Here is a 12950-nt window from a genome sequence, read left to right as displayed (position 1 = left end):
GGTTCTAAATTAGCACTCATTTCTATTTTTATCGATCCTTTGTGTGGGATTTATCTTACACAAAGTTAATTCTTAGTATTTTAGTAGTTAGTATAGGTTTTGATAAATATATGTTTTAATAAGTTAATGAGAAATTTTTTCTATTTTTGCCTTGAACTCGCCGAGTGCACTCGAGACGACTCGGCGAGTCCATCGTTGTTTACAGTTTTAGTTTTTTATTTTATTTTTGTTCTTTTTACGGGTTTTTTCTTGTTTTATTTGCAGTTGTTTCATGACCCGAGGATCTGATACACCTTTGGTCCCTCCACTAGAAGACCCGGAGTCCGCCCTAAGGAAGAACAAAGGAAAATTCGTTGGAGAATCCGTTTCTTCAAAGAACTCGACACTAAAGAATCTAAAGTCTATTTTCAGCAAGAAGAAGAGCAGAGCTTCCAGCGCCTCTATAGCAATAGAAGACCCGATCAAAGAGGACACCGAGTACGAAACCGAAGGAGAAGAAGACCCTACTTTCGGGCACGAATCCGACTTTGACGACGAATTAGCCATTATCATGGCTAACATCGATGAAATCCCTATGGGGGAATGGAAGAAGAGGATGCGTGATGATACCAGGTCGGGACTTGTGCAACCCGCAATTCCCGCTACTACTACTTTCGAACTAAAGGGTCACATACTCGCTCAGCTAAAGGAGATTCCTTTCTATGGAAAAGACCACGAAGATGCTTACAAGCACTTGGATGAAGTCAATGATGTAGCTGATTACTTTAATGTTCCAAATGTGCCTCGCGAGACCCAGCCACTTCGCATGCTTCCAGTTACATTCAAGGGTGCTGCAAAAGATTGGCTCAAATCACTCCCTCCTGGATTGGCCACCACATGGGCTAAGATGAAAGAAGAATTTATTGACCACTTTTGCCCACCTTCTAAAATAGCCAAGCTGAAGAAGGCCATTGCTAACTTTGAACAACAAGCTGGAGAGTCACTATATGAAGCTTGGGAGGGGTACAAGAGCCTGCTAAGGAATTGCCCACACCATGACCTTAATATCCAACAAGAAGTCTCCATATTCTATGACGGAGTCAATATCACAACAAGGCAGTTACTTGACTCGCAAGGCCCGCTCACAAGGAAGCCACCCCCAGAGATCAAAGAATTAATTGAAGAATTCTCTAAACATTCTAGAGAATACCACAACCCACGAAATAAAGTAAGTAGGGGGGTAGTGAACACGGTCAACGATAGCATGGTGGCAATGATGGCTAAACTAGACAGTTTAGATAGAAGAATGACGAAGATATATCAAACAATTCATGTTATCCAGGTGGGATGTGAGAATTGTAGGGGACCTCACCTAACTAAAGATTGTGATATGGACGAGAATGGAAACAAAAAAGCGCAAGTTTTCTATTCAAGTGACGATAGATACGATGAAAATTGGTGGAAACTAAAGAAGAAATGGCTCCCGTATGAAGAATACAAAAAGGCAAATGAAGAGAAATACAAGCAAAAAGAGAGGGGTTTCTATCAGAAGGAAGAACCGGTTGTTGAAAAAAGAGCCGATTTAGAAGAGATGCTCACAAGTTTTATAGCCGCGTCCGAGAAAAGACACAATGATCATGATACTGCAATACAAGAGACCAGAACTATACTTAGGAATCAGCAAGCATCTATTCTCAATGTTGAAAAACAGCTTGGGCAAATAGCACATCAAGTGAACGAGAGAAGACCAGGTGAACTTCCAAGTAAAACCGAGAATAATCCGAGAATGGAGAATGTGAATGCTATAACATCTAGTTATGGGGAAATTTTCACTCCTCTGACCCCTGCACAGAAGGTCTCAACTAAGGTGCAAGCAAAAAAGACAGAAGAGTTGAGTTCAGCTAAGCCCGACCCGACTCGCCGAGTCCCTCTAATGGACTCGACGAGTCCATGCCCTGATGACAAATATGTTGTTTCCTTAAAGCCTTACAGGCCTCCTTTGCCATTTCAATTCAAGCCATACCTGATGAAAAGGTCAAAGCGTACAGAGCTTTCATGGAACATGTTAAAGACCTTCAAGTCAACATCCCATTTGTTGAAATGATGCTTCAAACACCCAAATATTTAAACTTGCTTAAGGATCTCTTTGCTTCTAGAAAAGATATGGCAGAAGTCGCAGAATTAGTATTAAATGAACTACAAGAAAAGAAGGGCGATTCGGGAAGCATCTCGATTCCTTGCCAATTTGGAAATATACTTGCTACTCAAGCATTGACCGATTCGGGTGCAAGAACTTAATGCCTTTTTCTTTCTTCAAGAAGCTGAATTTACCGGAGCCAAGGTTTATTAATATGAAGATCCATTTGGCGGACAAGACAATCATTCATCCAAGAGGTGTTTGTGAAGATCTTCTCATAAAAGTGGATAAATTTGTGTTCCCTGTGGACTTTGTAGTGCTTGACATGGAAGAAGACCCAAAAATTCCAATTATTTTGGGGAGACCATTTTTGAATACCGCATGCGCATTGATATATTTGGACATGAAGATTTTTCCTAATTCTTTAGAAGATCGAGTAGCAGAAGGCAGAATTGTTAAAGCGTATGGTGACTTCCAACACGTTCAAGTAGCTTGCCTCGATATAATGATGCAAGAAGATGAAGACATTCGACTTAAAGAGGAGGCAAGTTTTGGAGAAGAGGGGAATGCAACAGTTAGGAAAAATGATGCTGATAACCCATTCATTGAGTCACGTATAACCAAACCGCGAGCCCAAGTTTTTACCAATTATGAATTAATTAAGTTTAAAGAAGGAGAAGTACAAAAGAGGGTTCAAGAGAATGGGGTGAAGAAGAAGAAGGTGGGGAAAAGGAACATGCATGCAATTGAAGAAGATACCACAAGGAAAAAGAGAGAAGAATTGAGATGGGTATACAAGAGGAAGATACATGCCTATAAGACGAAGTATAAACCGCAAAAGATTAGGCGTGCATTCCCGATGCAGGAAAATGAAGAAACGTAGATGGGAAGGAGTCCAGCTAACGACTCCTTAAAAAGAAGCGCTTAGCGGGAGGCAACCCGTTATGAGAGTTTGCTTTCTTTTATCTTTCTTGTTTTAATTTTTTTGTTTCATTTTCGTTTTTAGGATTTTCTTTTTCTGTTTTCATCATCTAAATCATCAAACATGACTGCTTGAGAGTACGCATGGTCTGAGTGTGGGGTGATTGAATATTATTTTTATAAATACTTGACAAAATGATATAATTTTTGAAATGTTTGCAAGTGACTCGGCGAGTCTGACCTTGACTCGACGAGTCTATTCAACATACAACTGAGTTTCAATTCGCGACTAGACTCGCCGAGTCTGACCCTGACTCGACAAGTCGATTTTATTTACAGAAAAAAAAATTATATTTTTTACATCTGGTAAAACTAGGGTTTTTACCCTAATAAGATCATATTCCATTCATACTTGTCGTGCGCCTACTCTTACTCTCTCTGAAGTACTCATCAAGTTCTTCAATTTTTTTTCTTCAAAATTCTCAAATTTCATCAACCAAGGTACTTAATTTCTTCAATAATTCTGTTAAATTCATGATTTTTAGATGTTATAAGGTATCAATTTTATAGAATACCCGTTTTTGAAGTTTAGTGAATTTTTAGGGTTTTGATTTTGGATTAATTGTGTTGTTTTGGATGGATGTTCGTGCTCTAATACACCTTATGGACATCCCTAGACAAACCCTTGGACAAATTTTAAGTTTTTATGGTCGAATTTTACATGACCCGTCGACTGACCCGCACAGTTCATCAGACTCGCCGAGTCGTTCCTGGACTCGAGGAGTCCAGTCGGGATCCCAGATGGATTCTGGTTTAATGTGTTTTTGTGTATTCTGGATTGTTTGTTATTTGTTTTACAGGAACCATGTTTTCACGGGGACGAAGCTCTCAAGGAAGTCAAGGAGATTTTCCTTGGTTGCATTTTCCGCAAATCAACTCAAATTCAACAAGGAATAATTGGAAGAAGAAGCTTGAGGAGCTCAAGAAAAAAGAAATATGTGCTCCCAATACAATTGATTGGGAATGTTTGGGGAGCATTCGTTATGAAGAAGAGTTGGCCCCTTATATAGTCAAGATATTTGTATACAATGGAGTATCCATTACATGTGATGGATGGAGTCGTGTCTTCCGTATTCAAGAACCGATCATTCGTGAGCTGTGCTTGGAGTTCTTTTCCACAATACATTTCCAAGGTGTGGATAATTATTATAACCCTGGAAGTATTACTTTTTTCCTTGGGGGCGAGCTTCGTCATTGTTCTATGGTCGAACTAGCTTGGAGATTGGGGATATATGACCAACATGTGGTCAACACGGGTGCATTTCGTACGTTTTTGTAGCATTGCCATAAAAAATTTCTCGATGGGATCATAAGTTCAAGTTGGTGGAGCACCATTGCTAATAAAGTTTACATTCCGAAGTCGGCTCAAGAAGGGAGCATACAATCACCTACACACCGCCTTATTCACCGGCTTATTTCAAACACCATTAACCAAAGGAAAGATGATGACAAGGTTTCTAACCTTGATGTTTTCTTTCTTTGGAGCATCATTACACCCAATACTTTTTGCAACATTTCATGATCCATCGCTTCATACTTAGCGGAGGGAGCGGTCAAGGACATGTTCATGACACGTTTAGCCCACTCTTACGGGTTAATGACTAGTGGTGCTTGGAACTTGCTGACGGAGATCTCGACATCTCCCTTTAATCCTGTTCTTTTTCGCAGGGCATGCATTATTGAAGATTATAGAGGAGGTCATTATGCTATCCCACATGATGATCCGGTGATCGGGCCCGAGGCACCGGGATGGAGGGTTCGATCGAGATGTGAGCGGGAAGTGGAGGAGGAACCGTCGGTGATTCCGGTGGACAAGGACGAAGTACGAATGGATTGGTACAATGTCGAGATGAGGAGGCTCCAAGACCAAATGACGAGGGGTATTAATTTTAGCAACGAATCCCACATGCGACTTTTTGACCATTTTCATATTCCACACATTGATTGGGGTAACTACCCCTACATTCATTCTTGGGACGAGGTCATTAACGCAAGGCGGAGTGGAGCTGGTGGGAGTGGGGTTGTGCATGGCCATGTTGAGGAAGAAGATGATGATTAGTTTCTTTTATGTCTTATGGAAGAAATTTTTTTTGTTTTTTTTTATTGTTTGGTGTGTTTTAAATTCTTAATTAGGTCTTAAACTCTTATGTGCTTAATGTTCTATTTGCCTTGTTTTATTTCAGAATTTGGTTTAGGAAATGCTTGCATAAGGAGTCTAGAATATGTGAGAAAAACATGGAAACGAGTCAAGAAAGGTCGACATATTGAGTTTAAGTGTCGAGTCCGGTCCGAAAGGGTTTATGAGTGAACGTTTACTGAAGCTATGGGAAGTTTTGAACTCCACCAGAAGCTGGATTCAGGATAGAGTTAATTATTTTTCACCCAACACTGACTCGCCGAGTGCAGTTAACCTACTCGACGAGTCGCAGTTCATTTTCACGATTTCCACAATTTCGTGCTATTACTCGATGAGTCGTTTATATGACTCGACGAGTCCTTCATTTATCTACCACAAGGGTTGCTGACTTGATGCTGATGGCTACACCACTTGGCCACTTATTCTTTGCAATCAATTCCTGAAGATTTTACAGTATTTTTCCTGCATATTTGAAGCTACCCACATGCGATTTGGTGCCCAAGACATGGATGAGTTGTTCCCATGGCTTAAGTCGATTGAAGTAGGAGCTTAATAGAAGATGATCAACCTATCAGCTGCTACCCCAGGGGAGTTTGTTCCAATTATGTCTATATTTTTCTTTTGTTTTTCTTTTCATGTAATACATGCAATGAGGATATTGCATAAATTAAGTGTGGGGTAGGGGGTTGATTTCATCTTAGTAAATTTAGAATCTTAATGTCCTAATTTAGGTCAACTTTAAAATTTTTAAATTTCTACATACCACAAATGTTACTTAGGATTTAATTTAGAAAAATTTGGTAAAAAGCAATTAGGGATCATGTCAGAATTATGTTGATGATTGCATGAAGACCCAAATGTTTAGTTGAGCCTATATACGTTCTAGTGCATTTGTGGCTTCTTTATTCCAGTGAAATCATGGGACAAAAACACGACCTCGCTTAGTTTGAAGGATGCAATATGTTTAGCATCATGTACCAGAAATGTATCCAGGAAAATTATTATCGCTAACCAATAAAGGTTGAAGTTGAGTGCCCCTGCTAAAGCATGTAGGGTTTTGAGTGGAAAAAGTGAGTTACATGTTAAAAAAAAAAGAGAGAGAGAATTACAAGAAAAGTTTGAAGAATTTTTAGAGCATCAAAGTTAAATGTGAAATTAAAAGATCAAAAATTCTGAAGAAATTCAAAAGTTGAAGATACCAAAAATCAAATCAAACAAGGTGGTGAATTCAAAGAAACCAAAGATCAAATTATCAAGGAAATGAAGAATTCCAAAGAGCTCCAATGTGGTATCATAAATTGTAATGGTCTAGATTATGTATGTTTGGGTTGCTCAACCAAAAATACCTTGAGGTTAAGAGGTAAACTGATGATGGATTCGGAGGGATGCATAAAATGAGCATTGTTCGGAAAAAGTGGGCGAATGTTTATGAGGATTGTGAGTATTTGGAGTATGGGGGGTTATTAGGAAAACTTTAGACACAAATGCATGCGTTGCGGTCTTGGTATAATGGTTGTGTTCGATTGGAGTTGTCTTATGTGATTCTAATGTGTTAAAATTCAGTTTTGCTTGGGGGCAAGCAAAAGTCAAGTGTGGGGTTTTTTGATATTTGCACATTTAGCCTTATATTAAGTATAGATTTTTATCATTTATTAGTTAATTTATTGCATATCATGGACAAAAGATACTGAAAAGTGTTTGAATTGTGTTTTCAGTCCAAAAGCAGAGCCAGAAGCAAAAGGAAGCAGGAGAAGCGGTTGGGAGCTTGGGAGTTGAACAAAGAAGAAAAATGTAAAAATACAAGGTACTCGGCGAGTAGGGTCGACTACTTGGCGAGTCGCGTCGAAGAATCGAGAAGATAAGGACTCTATGACTTACCGAGCACGGGAATTAAGTGATAGACTCGATGATTCGGTCATGGACTCAGCGAGTCGGTTCGAATCTATAAATACAACTTTCCAGATCGACATAAGGAATTCTGGAACCCTTGGGGAGAAGCAAGCTGCGAATTAGAGTCAGGAGAGATCTAGAGAGTGAAGATACAACCCTAAACCTAATCCCGATGAAGATTTGAGGCAAATTTACATCATTCTTACTTTAATCTATTGTTCTTCATCATGTTGAGACTTTTAGATTTCGTTTTTATGCTATTAATTACCTCAATCATGAGCTAAAACCTTTAAACTTCTGTTTGGGGAGACAAAATTGATACTTTGGTTTCATATATGGTAGGATTGATTTAATATTGGTGATTTTGTTAATTCTAGCTTGTTAAAGAACCTTATGTGTGAATGATAACTACTTTTCTCTTAATAGGAAGATAATTAAGCTGCATGAACATCTCTTAATTGCTACCTCATATAATTTATGTGATCACTTTATTATATGACTAGGATTAGCGACTGTGAAACTAGAATTAATAGAAAAATAGGTAAATTCATGTGTGAGCTTGTGTGATGACCATCAACAAGAGGTTAACTAAAGGACCAAATTAGTTAGCTATTACAAGTCTAAATTAACCCGAATAAATAACCTAGTAAATTAAATTAAATTAGACAACTGGCCACTGTTTGAGTTAGTTTGTTCTCTAAGGATTAGTGCATCGAACGTGAATCTAATCACTTGAATCAGTAGCCAATAGAAGAATTAATCCATTGCACTATCACCATAACATCAACCATAGGATCAATTGAGTTGAACTAAACAGAAGTTCCCTTCATTATTGAATTTAGTTGAATCTTTGCTTTCCTAGTTTTTAGTCTAAGTAATAGTTAGTAAGTTTTTTGTCTTGTAAAACTAGAGAAAACCCATTTTATTATTTTATTATAGATAAAATTAGTTTTTAGTTTTAATTTACCATTCCCTGTGTTCGATACCCTACTTATTTAGCTTTACAACAATTGATAGGTCCACTGCCTTTGTGTGTTTATTTTATAATTAAAAGTAGGTTTAAAACTAGTTGAGTTCACACACATCAATTTCACATATAAATTTCAACTGATATTTAATAATTTAATTAATATTTGTATTAGAATAATGTTAATGAAATGAACTTTGCACTCACCTGACTTAGGTGGATGACTTGTGATTTGGGCAGTGCTTCGTCTATCACTTTAGCTTTTTCCTTTAAAAGACCTATGTATAGATATCCCTAAGTCTTAGTATTATATTTCTTAAGAGTATAATAACAATTGTCAAGATTCCTTAATAATCACAATGTCTACATCAAGATCTATTAAGTAAGGTCATATCGTAGGTAGGGTCCGTTTGGTATACATAGTATACTGTTTGAAAATCTCACTTTAAACACCTCAATAAATGTAGCATTGTCATTATTACCGTAAGTAGATCGATTAGTATTATGACTTGGAATCACCAATAAATCTTATTTATAAAATTATAATAAAGACTATATATATAAATATAAGTTACACTTGAAGCATAATAAGTGCAGCTTAACATATAAAAATTTCTAGCGAAAACTAGGAAATTGCGCGAGCAGAATTTTGACCCGAACACTTCTTTTCATTGGGCTCCTAAATACTCTAGAGACGTGGTAAGATACACAGAAGTCCGAAAAGAGTTGTACTTATGAAAAGGGACAATGTTTTAGAGAAAATGAGACCTAATGGTGTGAGGATATGGGGACGAAAACGTTGGTATTTATAGGATTTTACGGTGTGTGTCGTGCACATATTTTGAGGTGTTGCATGCTTTTTGGCTACGCAGATCCTGTCGAACCATGCCACGTGTCGAGCATGCGTCCAATGTTTTTCAAGTAACATATATTTGTCAAAACATATGTTGTAGATTCACAACTTTGGAAGTGTGCATGTGGGGAATGATGCAATCATGGTATAGTATGTGGTCATGCTATAGCTGATGGGTTTTATAGATAACAAGAATCATATTTTTGACGGAAAACATAAAACCCTAAATTTGCATACGCCCTAAAGGATCTATGTTCTCACTATGATATACAAACAACAATTTGAATTCAAGAACCCTAAAGTACATTGCTATTTTCAAATTTAGAGAAGGGTTAATAGAAAACATACCTCTTAGTTTATTATTGTAAATAAACTATAATTCCTTCTTTGTAGAACTTCATAAAGCTAGCACCTGAAATCGCATGCCTCTGATGGTTCACACTCAAACACTAGCAGTTGAAGGCTTATTGAAGAGAGAGGGGAGATGAAAGGATTTTTGGAATTCCTTACAAAATTATGAGTGCCGAAAATATGAACCCTTAGAGGGTTTATATAGGTGATGAACGGAGCTAAGGATAAGGCAAGTTTCCTTGGACAAGCCTTATCTTTTTTGCTTTCCCCCCAAGTTTCCTTAAACACAAGAAAAGCTCTACAACTATTTAGAACCAATCTAAAATTTGCCTAATCATAAGGAAGGTTCTAGAATTGGTCAATGCTTAATCTTTTGAACATTGTCACCTTTAGTCATTCCACTTTTAATTATTGTACTTAATCCCAAAATTAATTTCTGATTCATTTATAATTAAACAATATAATTTCGAATTAATATATTTTTCTCAAAATATATTAATAAATTATTTATTTTGATATTTTACTAATTTATATTGAAATATTAAATCAATAAATCAATCTATTTCTTCAAATTCAAGTTTCTTACTAGGTTTGAGGGCAACCCAAAAAAAACTTTATTAATAATTTAAATTTATAATTTTAATTAATGGTTTAGATACTTAATCCAACAATTACAACATCATGTTGTTTGACCTACATTGACTTCTAACATATGATTCAGCTATATTGAAGGTTTGGCATATATAGACAATGATATGAGTTATAGATAGTGGATTAGTCGGTTCTTTGGTAATGCATCAATAAAGATTGCAGCGTAAACTTTATAATTAAATACAACAACATAATCATTGTATACTGATGGTGTTAATAAAAAAATAGAAATCAAATTCGTAAACTACCACAAACCATGTGGATCATATTTGTAATTTTCTTTGATCGTAATAATGATAATATTAATAATGCAAATAGAAAAAGTAAAGATAAAGCTAATTAAGAAAAAAAATCAGTTTATTTTCTAAAAGTTTGGTTTAAGCCCCAATTTTAATTAGTTCAAAAAAAAACTATCAATTTTTGGTAAAACTTTTTAACGCAACTACTGCTACCTATTAAAACATGTTTTATTACGAAAAATCACTATATTTTTTTTAAAGTACGGTTTAACCACCGATTTATAGGTGGTTAAAAAGTACAAAATGAAAATTCATGGTTTTTTTTACCACTAATGCATGTCCTAGTGATTGCGATATTACTTTTATCAAAAAATTAATGATTTTTTTAACATAAATGAAAATTTTATGGTTAAGCTAAAAAAATAATAGAATATAATTATTTTTTAGTTTTTAACTCGATAAAATATGAAATATATATATATATATATATATATATATATATATATATATATATATATATATATATATATATATATATATATATATATATATATATATATAGGTTCAGGTTCATTTGAGACCATTCTAATTTTGTGAGACCGTGAGACCAAATCAAAAAATAATTTTAAAATGCAAAATAAATGGAAAAATCAAAAAATTCTTTTTTCAAATATTATTTTCGGAACTTGAATTAACTAAAAAAAAATTTAAAAAAAATTAAAAAATGTGTCTCACGGTCTCACAAAATTAGGCTGTCTCACATATATATATATATATATATATATATATATATATATATATATATATATATATATATATATATATATATATATATATATATATATATATATATATATATATATATACACACAACTAATAATAAAGGGTGTGAATTAACTAATCCTAGTATGTTTGATCAAAGACGAAATGATCGTCCTTATCTACTCATAAAAAATAATAAAATATATTTATTCAAAGTGAGTATTAGGTGGTTTCATTGAAAAAGAAGATGATGATTAGGAATACTGGAAGTGAGTTGGGACATCCAAGACTTTTGACGATTTACTAAAGACCGAGTCAACACTCACTGCTCACAAGGACATGGTCACCATTCACATTCTAGTTTCTACTTTCTAACCTCACTCATGTTTTATGTTTCACTTCTTTTTTATCTCTTTCATCCAATTTTTATAATCATAGTATTTAGCTTTTATCAAGGTTTAATTATTCTAGACATTTAGTAAATAATCAGATATTCTTTTATTAAATTGTATAGTTAAAGCCATTATAATTTTCATGACCTCGCATTTTTTTTACCATAGAGATGTGCATGAACCTTGTAAACATTACAACATTTTGTTTGGTGAACAGTACAAAGCATTAACACAATTATTTACCAAAAGTATAACAAAATCACACATAGAAATATTAAAAAACCAAATCAACATAATCTTTTTACTAGATATGGTTATCAGATAATTTCATGTGAAAGATGTAAGATGTTCCAAAATATATATAAAATACCCACCTTTTTTTGTGTGTAAAGAATCCTTCTTAACGCGTCACTAATATGATGCCTTCTAAGCTATGATGAACAAGTCCAAACGTCTTTCCAACTAAATAAAATAAGAAATTTTGGTAAATTAACTTGAAAATGTTGTAAATTACACATTTCATATTCCAAACACGGGTACCATATATGTAATATGACAGAAGTTGGGGTCATAAATGGAAGGAGGTAGAAAGTTGTGTGTCCTTCTTAGTTTATGATGTACCTAATGCCTCATAAATTATTAGATTTTGCAAAATCAATCATGTAACAATCGTAAATCAAAATTTAAGGTTTTTTTTATAATTGTTTATCGAGCCATATTTGATTGAATAAAAATCGGACAGGTTAGATATAACCATGATTCTAACCGAATAACAACATATGATATAAGTTAAACCGAATCAGAAACTTCTAAATATAATATCAACGAGTTTAAATCTAATCAATAAGACTCGGGATCTTACTAGACTCACTATTAGACATATAAAGCAACCCCTTAATGTTTTTTAATTTATAGCATGCCATCTCAATATCAATGTTGTTTAATACTTTAATTGATATTATTTCTCGTAAATCATTTTAATTCAAATTACCAAACTTAAAAAAAAAAAAATAAACAAAATTGAGCATCTCCAATTCCAAACTTGTGATAGCTTACTTCTTCGTTTACCGAGTATTTTCCGCTTAAAATGACGTGTTTCAATAATGATTTTTATTAATAATATTGTTATCAGAAATAATTTTTCTACGTAAACTTATCCAAATAAGGTCATAATAGTTACATTTTACCCTCAAATATCAATGGGAAATTAGTTAGAAAACATAGTTGTGTGTCGATATTTTTACATACATCACATTTTTTAATAAAACTAAATAAATATTATAGAAACATGACTGAAAAAACATATGTTCCACCAACTCACATAATGGACACATGAATGATAAAACTAATGACTGAAACAACCAATGTGTCCTTTCGAAAGAAAACGTTTAGAGTAAAACCAAAAGTTATTATATTTTAATTGTGTTAATAAAAAGTCTTTAGTTTATTTATTAGATCTACAAATAGACACTTTTCACCCTTTATTTTCTAAATCAACAATTGTCAACCGTTTTTTTTTTTGCCCTCCCATGTTGTATGTATTTGTAGTAAATTCTTGAGCGTTTATATTTTTTTGGTTGTGTTAAGAGTTGTAAAAAATGATGAGAAAAT

At 34.3% G+C, this 12950-nt stretch overlaps 1 non-coding gene across 1 annotated transcript; it reads right to left on the bottom strand.

The window, feature by feature from the left end:
• Positions 1–934: 934 nt before the first annotated feature.
• Positions 935–1041, bottom strand: LOC145044581 (small nucleolar RNA R71). The gene has a single exon (XR_013681530.1). It is a non-coding gene; the product is annotated as a small nucleolar RNA R71 (small nucleolar RNA).
• Positions 1042–12950: the final 11909 nt, after the last annotated feature.

The sequence above is a fragment of the Lactuca saligna genome, chromosome 4, assembly GCF_052625555.1.
Source record: "Lactuca saligna cultivar CGN05327 chromosome 4, ASM5262555v1, whole genome shotgun sequence".
NCBI classification, from domain to species: Eukaryota; Viridiplantae; Streptophyta; class Magnoliopsida; order Asterales; family Asteraceae; genus Lactuca; species Lactuca saligna.
This window is presented reverse-complemented; position numbering and strand designations above follow the sequence as displayed.